We start from the raw sequence: 12,422 nt of genomic DNA on the forward strand, positions 1-12,422 counted from the left end.
GGACGGGAGGGTACTTCCGTGAGGATTGCATCGTGCAGTGGTTGAAGTCGAGAAATTCATGTCCAATGTGCCGATTTGAGCTCCTTGCTAACCTGTCTTAGAATGCCTATCTCTAAAACGCTGTATTTACTAAAAATATTAATCTAATGTAAAGAATCTCTTTTTTTCTTTTTTCTTTTTTTTGCTTTTTGTGCTCAAGTCTTCTAGCTTCTTTTAACTTTTTAATGCTACTTTTTGTGGTTGTCACCAATGTTAGAGGGAAAAGGAGCACCGCCATTTCAATGCAATTGTCTCCGGTATCTAAACTTGTTTTAAATAAAAAGAAAAATATAACATGAAAACCAGATACGCATATCACCTTCTCAGGCATGAGAATATTAATAGAAAAAGAGATACCCTATTCAAGAGTAGGTTATTAAGAGTACAGGCAGCATTTGAGACCCGCTAGATTGAGAGAGAGAGACAGAGTGCGCTTTTTCAATGCATGAGCAGGGGTGGCAATGTACAAGACTTGATCCAGGACCCGTCTGTGAATAGGTCCAAGAATTGGACCCGGTGGGGTGGGTCTGGGTTCAAATAATGGACCTGAACACTATTCGGGCCTAGGTCCAAATCCATGTCGACCCGACCCAGACTCAACCCGAATACTGTTATTATATAAATAATATTTAGTATATAATATTTAGTTTATTAAAAGTGTGGTTCCTATAAGGTTGCACCTTTAAACAATCCAATTAAAAAACACCTCCAAATTTCACGATAGTAGCTTAACACAAGTGGTACTGCCACCAAAATCCTACCCCCATGCTCTAAGCGTATTACGTCAGCAATAAACATTTCACATTTCTCTATGAATTCATTCTCTAATTTGCAGAACGCCAACTAGCTCGCTACGAGCGCAAGTGCGAAATCAAATGCGGCCCTGGTTAGTATCTTGACTGATCTCTCTCTACAAAACTAGGGTTACTTGTGCTTTCTATGTGCAGGTGCTCGTGGTTGATGAAGGCCTTTCAGATATCAATAATAATAACAATAATCATAAAAAAAAATTTCATTTTTTTTCTTTGTATTTCAACTTTCTTTGGATGTGGAAATCGGTCTTGATTGCTAGTTAGGGTTTGTGTGTGTATGGAGTGTTGAAATTTTGAGGGAAGAGAAGGACCCCTCTCCCAGGATTACTGGCGGTGTCGCGAGACTTGGCAATTGCAAAGATCAGGCCCTTTCCCAAAACAATGAGAACTCAAAATTGACTCCATGATCATGAAACCCTTCTTAAAGAGGGATAGAAGGAGGCCGTTCTCTAACGTTCGGCTTTCTTCCTGAAATATTTGAGAAACGTGCCCTTGTAATCTTAGGAGGTGGGTGGTTACTTTTTACTCATTAGATAATACACCATCTCTCTCTAAAAAGCATCTATATTTTAGTGATAAACATAAATTTTAAGCGACAGAAAGATGATACGTTTAAAGGCCCCAGGGCCACACACACGTACCAACATGAAAAAAGAATCATCTGTAAGAATGGATTTTGGTTCTTTGTGTTAGTCGGAGAGTGTTTAAAGGATATTTTGAAATAACCAATAAGTGGTTTAAAGGATAAGACTTTTCTTAACTATTTGAAATCGGCTAATAAGTTCAAAAATATTTTGCCGAGAAATCGGCTAATAGGTTCAAAAATATTTTGACGAGATAGAAACGAAGGTTGAATAGGGTTTGTTTCTTTAGGGGGAGGGGCTAAAAGCCATTGCCTCCCACACGTTTGCTTGTGTGTGTAAATATAGGCCCCAGATAAGGAAAATTGTTCCATATGGGTTGTACCGTAGAATTTTTCATCCAATTTTTCTTACGCATTTACTATAAGGCAAGTTCATCCAATTTTGCTTACGCGTTTACTATAAGGCAAGGAAACTAGTACGTAGAATAAAAAGATAAAAATTACCATTTGGTGCGAGGATTTAGATAATGAAAGCACTAACTTAACCCACATAAACCTAAATTAAATTACGCCAAATTAAAACACCGAATTAGGGGTGATAAAGAGTTGGGTCATTAGTAGAAACTAATTAGAGGCAAATAACTTTTTTTTTTGACAAAGATTCAAAGATTTTATTGCTGAGTAGGGAGAGATATTACATCATTTGAAACAACAAGAGAAGATAAAAGAACCCCACCTTTCGCCAAAGAATCTGCCAGGGCATTAGCTTCCTTAAAAACATGGACAAATGAAACAAAGATTGTTTCAACTACATCCATGACTTGCAGCCAAAGGCCACAAACTTCCCAAGGTAAGCGTTGTTCCTTTTTATACCATTTAACAACATTTAAGGTGTCCTGATCACAGATACAAGAACAACCCAGAAATTTATCAACTAATACTTTAACCCCACACAACAAGGCACTAAGCTCAGCATAGTTGGCTATTCTAACTCCAATTGGGCCAACGAAGGAAAAAATAATATTGGCAGCGAAGGAAAAAATAATATTGGCAGCAGAGTCATGCACCACCCCACCAATACCTGCAACACCTGGATTCCCCAATAAATTCCATCAAAATTTCACTTTAGGCAATCATCAGGAGCCGCCATCCAAAGGCTTCTTAACCTTGTACATGGTCTCCCCAGCAGGAAAAGGCTACCAAGATTAGCCATTACATCTACCGCGCAGATATTCTTTCCTTCCTTGCGTATAGAAATTGAATTCTAAATAGAGAGTTTGCTATTGTTTAATAAAATAGAAAAAGGCAAAGGATTCCTCTCAAAAGTCTGCCTATTTCTCTCTTTCCAAACTTCCCAAAGGATGTTTCATTTCACGATCTGCCAAATAATTTTCCCCATCTTAGGCAGATGAGGAAAGGAAAGTTGAGAAACAACGCCAGCCATAGGCGAAGGGAGTACCAATGACTAAGTTAAAGAGCCAAAACCAAATTCTCACTGTGAATGAGCAATGAATAAAGATATGAGCACCGGTTTTCTCATCTGCTTTATAGATGAAGCAAACATTAGGTAAAAATTTTTCCCTTTTGATGAGATTGTCAGTAGTGAGAACTTTATTTAAAACTGCCAACCAAGACCTGAACTTTATGAGGAACTGGCCACTTCCAGACTTTAGCAAGCGAGGGGCAGGAGGCTCTCCATCGGTCATGAAAGAGAAGCTTGTACCAAACATAATTGGTCTACAATTATACACAGCCTTCCACATATGCGAGGCCTGAGAACCTCTACCACCCCCAATCCACATATTTTCTCTCTCAACCCCATATTTTCAAGCAAGCACTCGATACCACAGTTGGTCTTTAAAAATAAGGCTACGCCACCACCACTTACACAGCAGTGCCTTATTCACCAATTTTATTTTTCTTATGCCCAAACCATCTTCCGTCTTTGGAGAACAAACTCTATCCCACTTTAATGAATGAAACTTCATATTCGCATCAGTTGATCCCCACAGGAAATCTCGCATCATTTTTTCCAATCTTTTAGCAACAGAAGCAGGCATGTGGATTGGAGACATTTGGTACACCGGTGGGTTAGCAAGGCAAGATCTCAATAAGGTAACCCTACTGCCTAAAGACAAATACTTGCGCCTCCATAGTGCCAATCTACCTTGTACTCTTTCAAGCACAATATCCCACACAACAATGGTAAGTCCCAAGTCAGAAATAGGGAGCCCCAAATATAAAATAGGGAAGGTGCCAACCTTACATCCAAACAAAGTAGCCAAATCACCACCCACCCCTTCCAAACAGTTAATCGCAACCAGTGATGATTTTTTAAAGTTAACTTTCAAACCCAAAGTCACTTCACAAATCTCCAAAATTTGAGCAATATTAGAAACCTGAGCAGCCTCCGCATCACAAAATATCAAAGTATCATCCGCTTACTGAAAGTGGCAAATAACTATTTCAAAATTAGGAATCAAAAACTCCAAAAAATACCGCAAATTTTCCATCCTGTTTAGTACAAGACTAAAGCACTTAGCATAAATTGTAAACGAAAAAGAGGACAAAGGATCACCCTGTCTCAATCATCTAGAAGCGCTAAAAAAACCTATCGAGCTTCCTTTAAATAACACTGAGAAGTACGCCGAGGACAAACAACCCTTGATCCATAATCGCCACTTATCACCAACGCCCATCACTCTCATGATTTCAAGTAAAATACCCCATTCGACCCTATCGTATGCTTTCTCCATATCTACTTTTAACAGAATTCCCGGCTTCTTGCTAAGAACTCTACAGTAAATATATTCATGCGCTACCAACACACTATCTGTGATTTGTCGATCTTGAATAAAGGCAGGAAGAGTACATGACATAAGAGAAGGAAGAACAACCTTTAGTCTTTCAGCCAAGACTTTTGCAATAATTTTATAAAGACTAGTTAAAAGACTAATCGGTCTAATATCAGAGAGGCCTGGAATTGTAGCCTTTTTTGGGATCAAGGCCAAAAAAGTGGAGTTTATCCTTTTAAAAATTTTCCCAGTTGCCATAAAAAATTTCACGAAAACCAATAAGTCTTTCTTAATAACTTTCCAAAAACGGTGGAAAAAACAAAGGGGAAAACCATCAGGGCAGGGGCCTTGTCTGCAAAAACAACCTTATACAACTCCTCCATGGTCTCTTTCCAACTGTAATTTTCCATCCACATAAAGAACTTTGAAGGGAACTCTATTCAACGACGGTGTCACCTTAACCGCTGAATAAAAGGCCTTTATGAAATGACCAAGCACTGCCTCTTCCAATGCATTATCATTTTCAGAATCCACCACCGGAATGGAGAGGCCAGAAAGGTCATACTGTCTTCTACGAGCACTGGCAATAGCATGGAAATATTTTGCATTCAAATCACCCTCTTGAAGCCATTTAGATCTAGATCTTTGCCTCCAGTAGATCTCTTTCACCCTACGAAGCTCCCCTATCTCATTACATTTCGAAGTACGATCACTGATAACCTGTTGGGAAATACAACCACTCTCCTAAATAGAGCAATCAATTGCTTGTAAATCTCCCAAAACCTTATCAATTTTGGCCTTAACATCAAACTAATTCTCACACTTCTATAAAATCAACTTATGTTTGATATTAACCAATTTTTTGTGCAATTGAAAATCCAGGAAGCCTACCACAATCGTGTTGGCCTACATGGTTCTACTAATTTCCAGCACCTTGTTTTCCTCCAACCACCCAGACCAGGGCATAGTTATAATACTTCTTATCAAAAGGTAAAAAGAGGAGAAAATATCATGCACAAATTTTTTGTCAAAAATATTGTAATGCATTAGTAAGAACTCTTTTTATTTGTCTAAATAATTCAAAAAATAAATATTAAAAAAGAATAATAAGAAAAGTATGTTAATATCCATTTTATTTAATGCTACTTAAAATTATTGGTAATTGATTGTCATTGCATCTATTCCCAGATTTTTTGGTGGTTATAAAATAATACTTATTTCGGGTCTCTAATATCTAAAATCAATAAGAAATTCGAGAGGATCTATTCTTTTTTTATTTTTTCCTTCAAAAAAAATTTAGATTTCAAGATACAAATTTAAGAAAAAGTACATGATCCAGTGGGAAAATGTAATTTTTGGTTGACGAAAATCTGAAAATTTGACTTTAAAGTAAATTTCAGATTTTTGAAATCCGAAAATATTTAGTGATGCTAACATACAATTTTCAGATTTTGAAAATCTAAAAATTTAATTTTAAAATAAATTTAAGATGTACATAAGGATGGGTTTATATATGAGTCCCCAGTGAACCATCTTAAGCATGGATTTTAATAATATTTTGAATTATTTTATACTTACGGGATTTGAATTTAAGATATATACAGATAGATGCCTATAACCATCTTAAAAATGAATTTAAAATGGAGAAAATTAGTTTTTAATAAGATTTTTTTACACCTATGGCCCATTAAACCATCTCTATCCAAATCCCGTACGGACGAGCACTACTAGAGTTTGGTATAAGAGATGGACCTTTCTCACAACCGGTACCTCCACCAGCCAAAAAAGAAACTCTCTTAAAAGAAAAAAAAAAAAATAGACCTTTCTCTCTCTTCATTTTACCGTTCTTCAATATTTTCTCTCTCTTCATTCTGAAGTTTTTAATATATTCTCTCCCCCTTATGCATGCCTTTTAAATCTTCTTTCAACAAAATTTCGACCGAGCTCTTTTTTTCTCTGCATTCTGTTAAATCCTCTTCGAACAAATTTGGACCGAGCTATTTTTTTGTCTGCAGAAACTTTTGCAATGGGATCCTACAACAACATCGGTTGCAGACTTTCAATCCTTGCACGTTCAGGTCCAAGTGTGCAATTCGACCGGAATGTGGGTATCAAATTTTTTGTCAGAAAGACAGTGACATTTACGAACGTTTCGACAACCAGAGATGTCCATTCCTCGGATTCAATCGAGTTTTTTGCCAATGAGATGGCAACCTCCATTAACCTAGACCTGCGAACTCAAGAAAGTGCATACCTCTACATTTTTCGTGCGTTGGAGTACTTCATACCCTCACAGATCATCCATGTGCTCAGTTGGGAAATTGCCCTTCATGCCCGTGTCGAAGCGATCTCCCGCCACGAGCCCAACATGCAAGTGCAATTGCGTTTCTTTATAGATATCAAATACCAGAGAGAAATTGTAGAAGGTGAGCACCCCGAACCCCAAATGGAAGCCCTCCAACAAGAGGATGAAATTATTGTAGATGAAATTCTGGAAGATGAGATTGAGGAAACGGCAACAGAGTTCGAGTTTCGCCAATTCATCGAACTCTCTTCGCAAGAGGGATACATTTTCGAAGGTGAGTACCAATCAATGGAAACCGACGAGCTACTTAGAGCCATTGAAGCATCCTCACAGGTGGATTTTCCTCTGAGACCGGCTGCAAGATCAGCAGTACAGTCTTTAGCCAGGCCTGATATTGAAGCGCAAGAAGAGGTTGTTTGCACTGTGTGCATGTGCAACATAAGTGCTGGGGATGGGAGGGTACTCCCATGCTCTCACATCTATCATGCGGATTGCATCTTCCGGTGGTTGGAATTGAGAAATTCATGTCCAATATGCCGATTCCAGCTCCCTGTCCAAGAGTGACCATCTGTAAAACCCTATATTTATTTGAAAGTTGTAACTTTTGTGTTCAACATCTGATATCTTTTTTAGTTTTGAATGCTATTTTTGTGGTTGATGCCAATGTTAGAGGGATTCAATGCAATTATATCCGGTATATCTAAACTTGTTTTAAATAGAAAGAAAAATATAACATGAAAACGAGAAATGCGTATCCCCTCGTGAGGGATGAGAATGTTAATAGAAAAGGAGAGATAGTGTGTCCTTTTTCAAGGCATGAGCAGGGGTGGTAATGTACCCGGACCTGATCCAGGACCCGACAAGTCCGAGAATGGGTCCAAGAATTGGACCCGGTGAGTTGGGTCCGGTTCCAAATAATGCACACGAGTACTATTTGGGTCCAAGTCCAAGTCCATGTGGACCCGACCCGGACCCAACCCAAATATTGTTATTATATAAGCAATATTTAGTATATAATACTTAAGTCGGTATTTAAATAAGGGTGTGGTTGCTATAAGGTTGCACCTTTAAACAATCCAATTAAGGCACAGTTCCAAATTTTATCATAACATGCAATTTTGGCGTAAAATTTTTTAGAACTATTTGAAAATCTATTTTCATATCTAATTATAAAATTTTAAACTCCAAAAAATTTTAAAATCAAATAGATCTATAAACATATGAAAATCTAGAAAATCGACCGTCTAGATAATGCGTTGGAAGACACACTAATTTTGGAAATTAAAATCATTTAGATATATATATATATATATATATATATATATATATATATTCATACATCTTGATATCAAGATGATCACTTCAAGGGTTTTTCAACATTAAACAACTTGTTTTATATAGATTTTTGAGGTACATCTTTAATTCTATATTTTAAGGTTGCAACTTTATATAAACTTTTTTATTAATATAAATATAAAAATATAATTCATATTATAATATTTAAATAATACATGTATATATTTAACATAACATTTAAATATATTTAGATACATATTTTTATTTTGAAAAATTATCACAAAGATACTTTAAATTTCTGTCTTTTTAGAAATTATCACAAATAAATTATCAGAAAGATACTTTAAATTTATGTATTTTTCTCCTTTAAGGTTCTATTTATATTTATATCTCTAATTCTTTTTATATTTATTTCTTCTTACTCTCTCTAATTCTTTTTAATATTTATCTATTCTTTTTTCTCTTTAAAAGATCAAAGAGAGAAAGATTTAGAAAGTACTTATCTCTATTTTCTCTCTAATTGTTTTTATATTTATCACATCTTCCTCTCTCTAATTAGTTTTACTATTTATCTCTTCTTTCTCATTCTAAACTGCAAAACAGATAAAGATTGAAAGATAAACGATTTTGAGAGAGAAAGAAGAGATATATATTAAAAAAAAAAAGAATAGGGAGATAAAAGAGAAAAATGTAAAAAGAATTAGAGAGATAAATACAAATAGAACCGTAAAGAACCAAGGGTTTCGGATAGGGTTTATAGGGTGTGATACTATTACGGAATTTCAAGTGCCATAATAATGCTTCAACTCCTTGCCGTGTTTATGTTTACAGTACTTTAACGAGTCTTCATGGTAATATGACTATCATGAAGATTATTTTGGTAAAAAAAAGACCAAATTTAAAGAAAAAGGGTGTGCACCAAGTTTATTTATGATAATTACCCTTTTATTTTTCGGTAAGGTCTAAGGTCCGGTGAGGTCTAAAGTCCAATTGGGTCCGGATCCGACAATTTCAGGTGGTTGGCTCTGGGTCTATCCGTTGCCACCCCTAGGAAAAAATACCGTGGGTGTGTTTGTGTGTATATATAAAGGGAGAACATTTATGCCCTATTAAGGCATAAGAGTAGAAGAAGGCACACACTATCACAGGAAAAAATTAAGAGAAGGGTTGCATTTGAAATCCTAATAAGAAAGAGAGCATATAGCCTAAGATTTGGACATGAAATTTTAGTGAGATATAGAGGGATTATTTATCAGAATTTACATCGTGGGAGGAGCATGTACATTTATAGCATTGGGCAAAATAGATACTTGGGAGGATTATTTCAATAATAACTTTCAACTATTTTACTTGTGAATTGTTGGCTGAGTACTTCAAAAATTTAAAAAAATTAAAAAAAATTAAAAAAAAAACAAACAAACAAAGTGAGTTGATTACCAACAAAATTGAAGGTATCTTCAACCTTATCTTTCTAAAGCACATGGGGCACATAGAGAGTGCCTTAACATAACAAATCATAATCTCTCCATGGAAAATAATTCCAATAAATCTTGGAAAGCAAAGTTCAAACAGGACTTTACCCTTTTCCACAACTTGTCCGTATAATTATCTAACAGGCAAGCTTTTTATGTTTCCTCTACTGCATAAAACTTATATCCTTCTCCTATCCAACCGTCCATTGTGAATAGATGACATAGATGGCCCTAATCACAATGTCACGTCTCTACACTATTTTACTTTTGAGTTTTTAATACAAATTATTTTGACACCAAATTTTGGGCATCCACCCCTCTCTTAAACTCGCACTTGTAAAAACTAGAAGCAAAATATTCCCAACAAAATAAAATGGCCAAAATACTCCTGAAATATCCAAGAGGTATTTTGGAAATTACTTTTAATATTCTTTTTAGGTTCGTCCCATTGAGATTATGGAACCTACCAAATTTTATTTTCATATAATTTATAAAAAAATCTAAAAATAAAGTGGTCTAAGGTATCGAGTCTATAGATCAAACGACCAGTGGCTCACTTGATCTAAATTGGATAGTTGGATGGGCGGAGTATGTATCTTCTATGTTGTAGGGGAAGTATAGAACCTTTCCATTATATAATTACTGCATGATGTACATAATCAAAGACTACATATGTTGAAGCCATAAAAGATAGGTAGTCGTTTGTATAAGGTCGAGGCTCTAAATAATCAAAGTAAAGCACATCTTCAAATGGTACCAAAACATAATGTTTCAGTATCAAAAATCTTTACGATCGTCTGAATACTAATTTTTATCTCTGATTATATAATTTAAAAATTTTAAAAATAATGTAGATCAAGCATATCTATAAACACGGAAATTCCAAAAAAGTAACGGTCAAGATAATACATGACAGTTTCCAAGATCTGAAATCAATTGTTTCCCTTGTTCATACATCTTGATGTCGAGAAGATTGAATTAAAAGTTTTTCAATATCAAAACAAATCCTTTTGGCGAACTTTTGAGGCACGCCTTAATTTGATTGTTTAGAGCCTCACCTTTATATAAACTTTTTCCTAAAAAAAACAACATACTTCTTCTTCCTACTTATATTTCAAGGAGAACTCAAAGTGCAGGTTCATGAAAATCTTATATATAAACCACCCATCCTCTACATTGACGGCTCTTGCAGATGTGACCGATTTTCCGATCCAAATCTCCGATCTACTAATCCAATATGATTTTTTGGGTGGCCAATCCAAGTGTTTTTTTAAACCTTGATTGGAATCTTTTAAATCGGGTTGTGGTTTTTATAAGGCTGAGGCCATAAACAATCAAAATAACGCCTTCAAATAATATCGAAATATGTTGTTTCATCATCAAAAATCCTTATGATGGCCTCAAAATTTATTTTCAACTCTAATTATGAAATTTAAAGATTAAAAAATAGTGTGAATCAAACATATCTCTGACACTTGAAAATCTTGAAAATTCACGATCTAGATGATACATTACAATATGCATTATCTCCCATATTTGAAATCTATTTTTTTTATGTCCATACATCTTGAAGTCAAGATGATCGAACTAATGGTTTTTCAGTATCAAAATAACATCTTCTAATGAAATTTTGAGGTGCACCTTAATTTGATTATTTAGGGCCTCACCCTTATATCAACTTTTTCCTTTAAACTGTAATGTTTGTGTAACGATTTTATACCAAAAGATATTGTATATAAGACCATTTACTTTTGGAATAGCTTGGGTGTGTCACAAAGTTTGAAAAATAGTATTTTGAATTTTGAGCTATATCAAATATATATATGCAAATTGGGCGTTCATGATCGCAAGTGTCCAAACCACATTGACCACATTGACTATGTCAGAACTTTATTAAACTTAGAGAGAGAGATAAAGAGGAAGTCCCACGCATGGGGGAGAGAGATTGGAGACTGCAATTCAGCATAGAGATTCAAATCAGTTGGTTTTTAGAGAGAGACGTATAGAGATGAAGAAAGTGGAGGTGTTCTTTTTGGTGGCTCTGTTAATACTGTCTGTGCAAACAATGGGGAGAGCGGATGAACCTATTTCTGGCTGTACCACTGCCTGTGTTCAGAAGAATTGTAAGCCTTTATTTTCTATAAACCTCCTTTGTTTTTTTTCTCTTTTTAAATAATTTATTTCTCTATCCAATTATTTTTTGTTGGAATTTCAATGATAAACCTTTCAGGTGATTCAGTAGGGATAACATGGTCTTACCAATTTTTTAAATTGTTAATGGTTTTTTAATATATTAAGTGAGAATGGAAACCTAGACTTTATTAATTCACTCTCTGAATTGCATAACACCTACAAGCTCGCTGCGAGCGCAAGTGTGAAATCAAATGCGGCCCCGGTTAGTATCTTGACTGATCTCTCTCTACAAAACTAGGGTCTATTTGTTATTTTTGTTTAGTATGTGTAGGTGCTCGTGGTTGATGAAGGCCTTTCACATATCAATAATAATAGCAATAATCATTAACTTTTTTTTCTTTTTTATCTCTTTGTATTTCAACTTTCTTTGGATGCGGAAATCAGTCTTGGTTTCCGGTTAGGGTGTATGGAGAAAGTAGCACCTGTAAGAATGGATTATGGTTCTGTGTTAGTCGGATCGATTATGGTTCTTTGTGTTAGTCGGAATTAGGGAGTGTTTAAAGGACATTTTGAAAGAATCAATAAGTGGTTAAAGGGTCAGATTTTTTCCAAATATTTGAGATCGGCTAATAAGTTCAAAAATATTTTGAACACATAGAAACCTAAGTATGAATAGGTTTTGTTTCTTTAGGGGAAGAGGCTAAAAGACATTGCCTCCTACAGGCCTTTGCTTCTCCATGTAGATATAGGTCTCGAAAAAAGAAAATTGTTCCATGCGGGTTGGACAGCATTTCTGCATATGCAGTCCATCTACAACTAAGTGTTCCATCTAAAAACAATGGAAAGTAATGGTCTAAATGTTTTTTTCCCTAGAATTATTATTTCTAGGTTTTAAAATTTGTTTATTTTTTTATATTCATGATCGCTATGTTAGAGATTACATATCTTTAAAAATTAAGCCTTAAAATCCATTGCAAAAATAAAACT

At 35.1% G+C, this 12,422-nt stretch overlaps 1 long non-coding RNA gene across 1 annotated transcript; it reads left to right on the plus strand.

Annotated features, from left to right (window-relative positions):
• The first annotated feature begins 11,646 nt into the window (after window positions 1-11,646).
• LOC148781442 (uncharacterized) lies at window positions 11,647-12,034 on the plus strand. The gene is made up of 2 exons (XR_016059802.1): window positions 11,647-11,697; window positions 11,767-12,034. It is a non-coding gene; the product is annotated as an uncharacterized LOC148781442 (long non-coding RNA).
• The last annotated feature ends 388 nt before the right edge of the window (window positions 12,035-12,422 follow it).

Source organism: Amborella trichopoda, chromosome 7 (genome assembly GCF_054954075.1).
Source record: "Amborella trichopoda isolate Santa Cruz 75 chromosome 7, AtrichopodaSantaCruz75HAP2 v2.0, whole genome shotgun sequence".
NCBI lineage: Eukaryota > Viridiplantae > Streptophyta > Magnoliopsida > Amborellales > Amborellaceae > Amborella > Amborella trichopoda.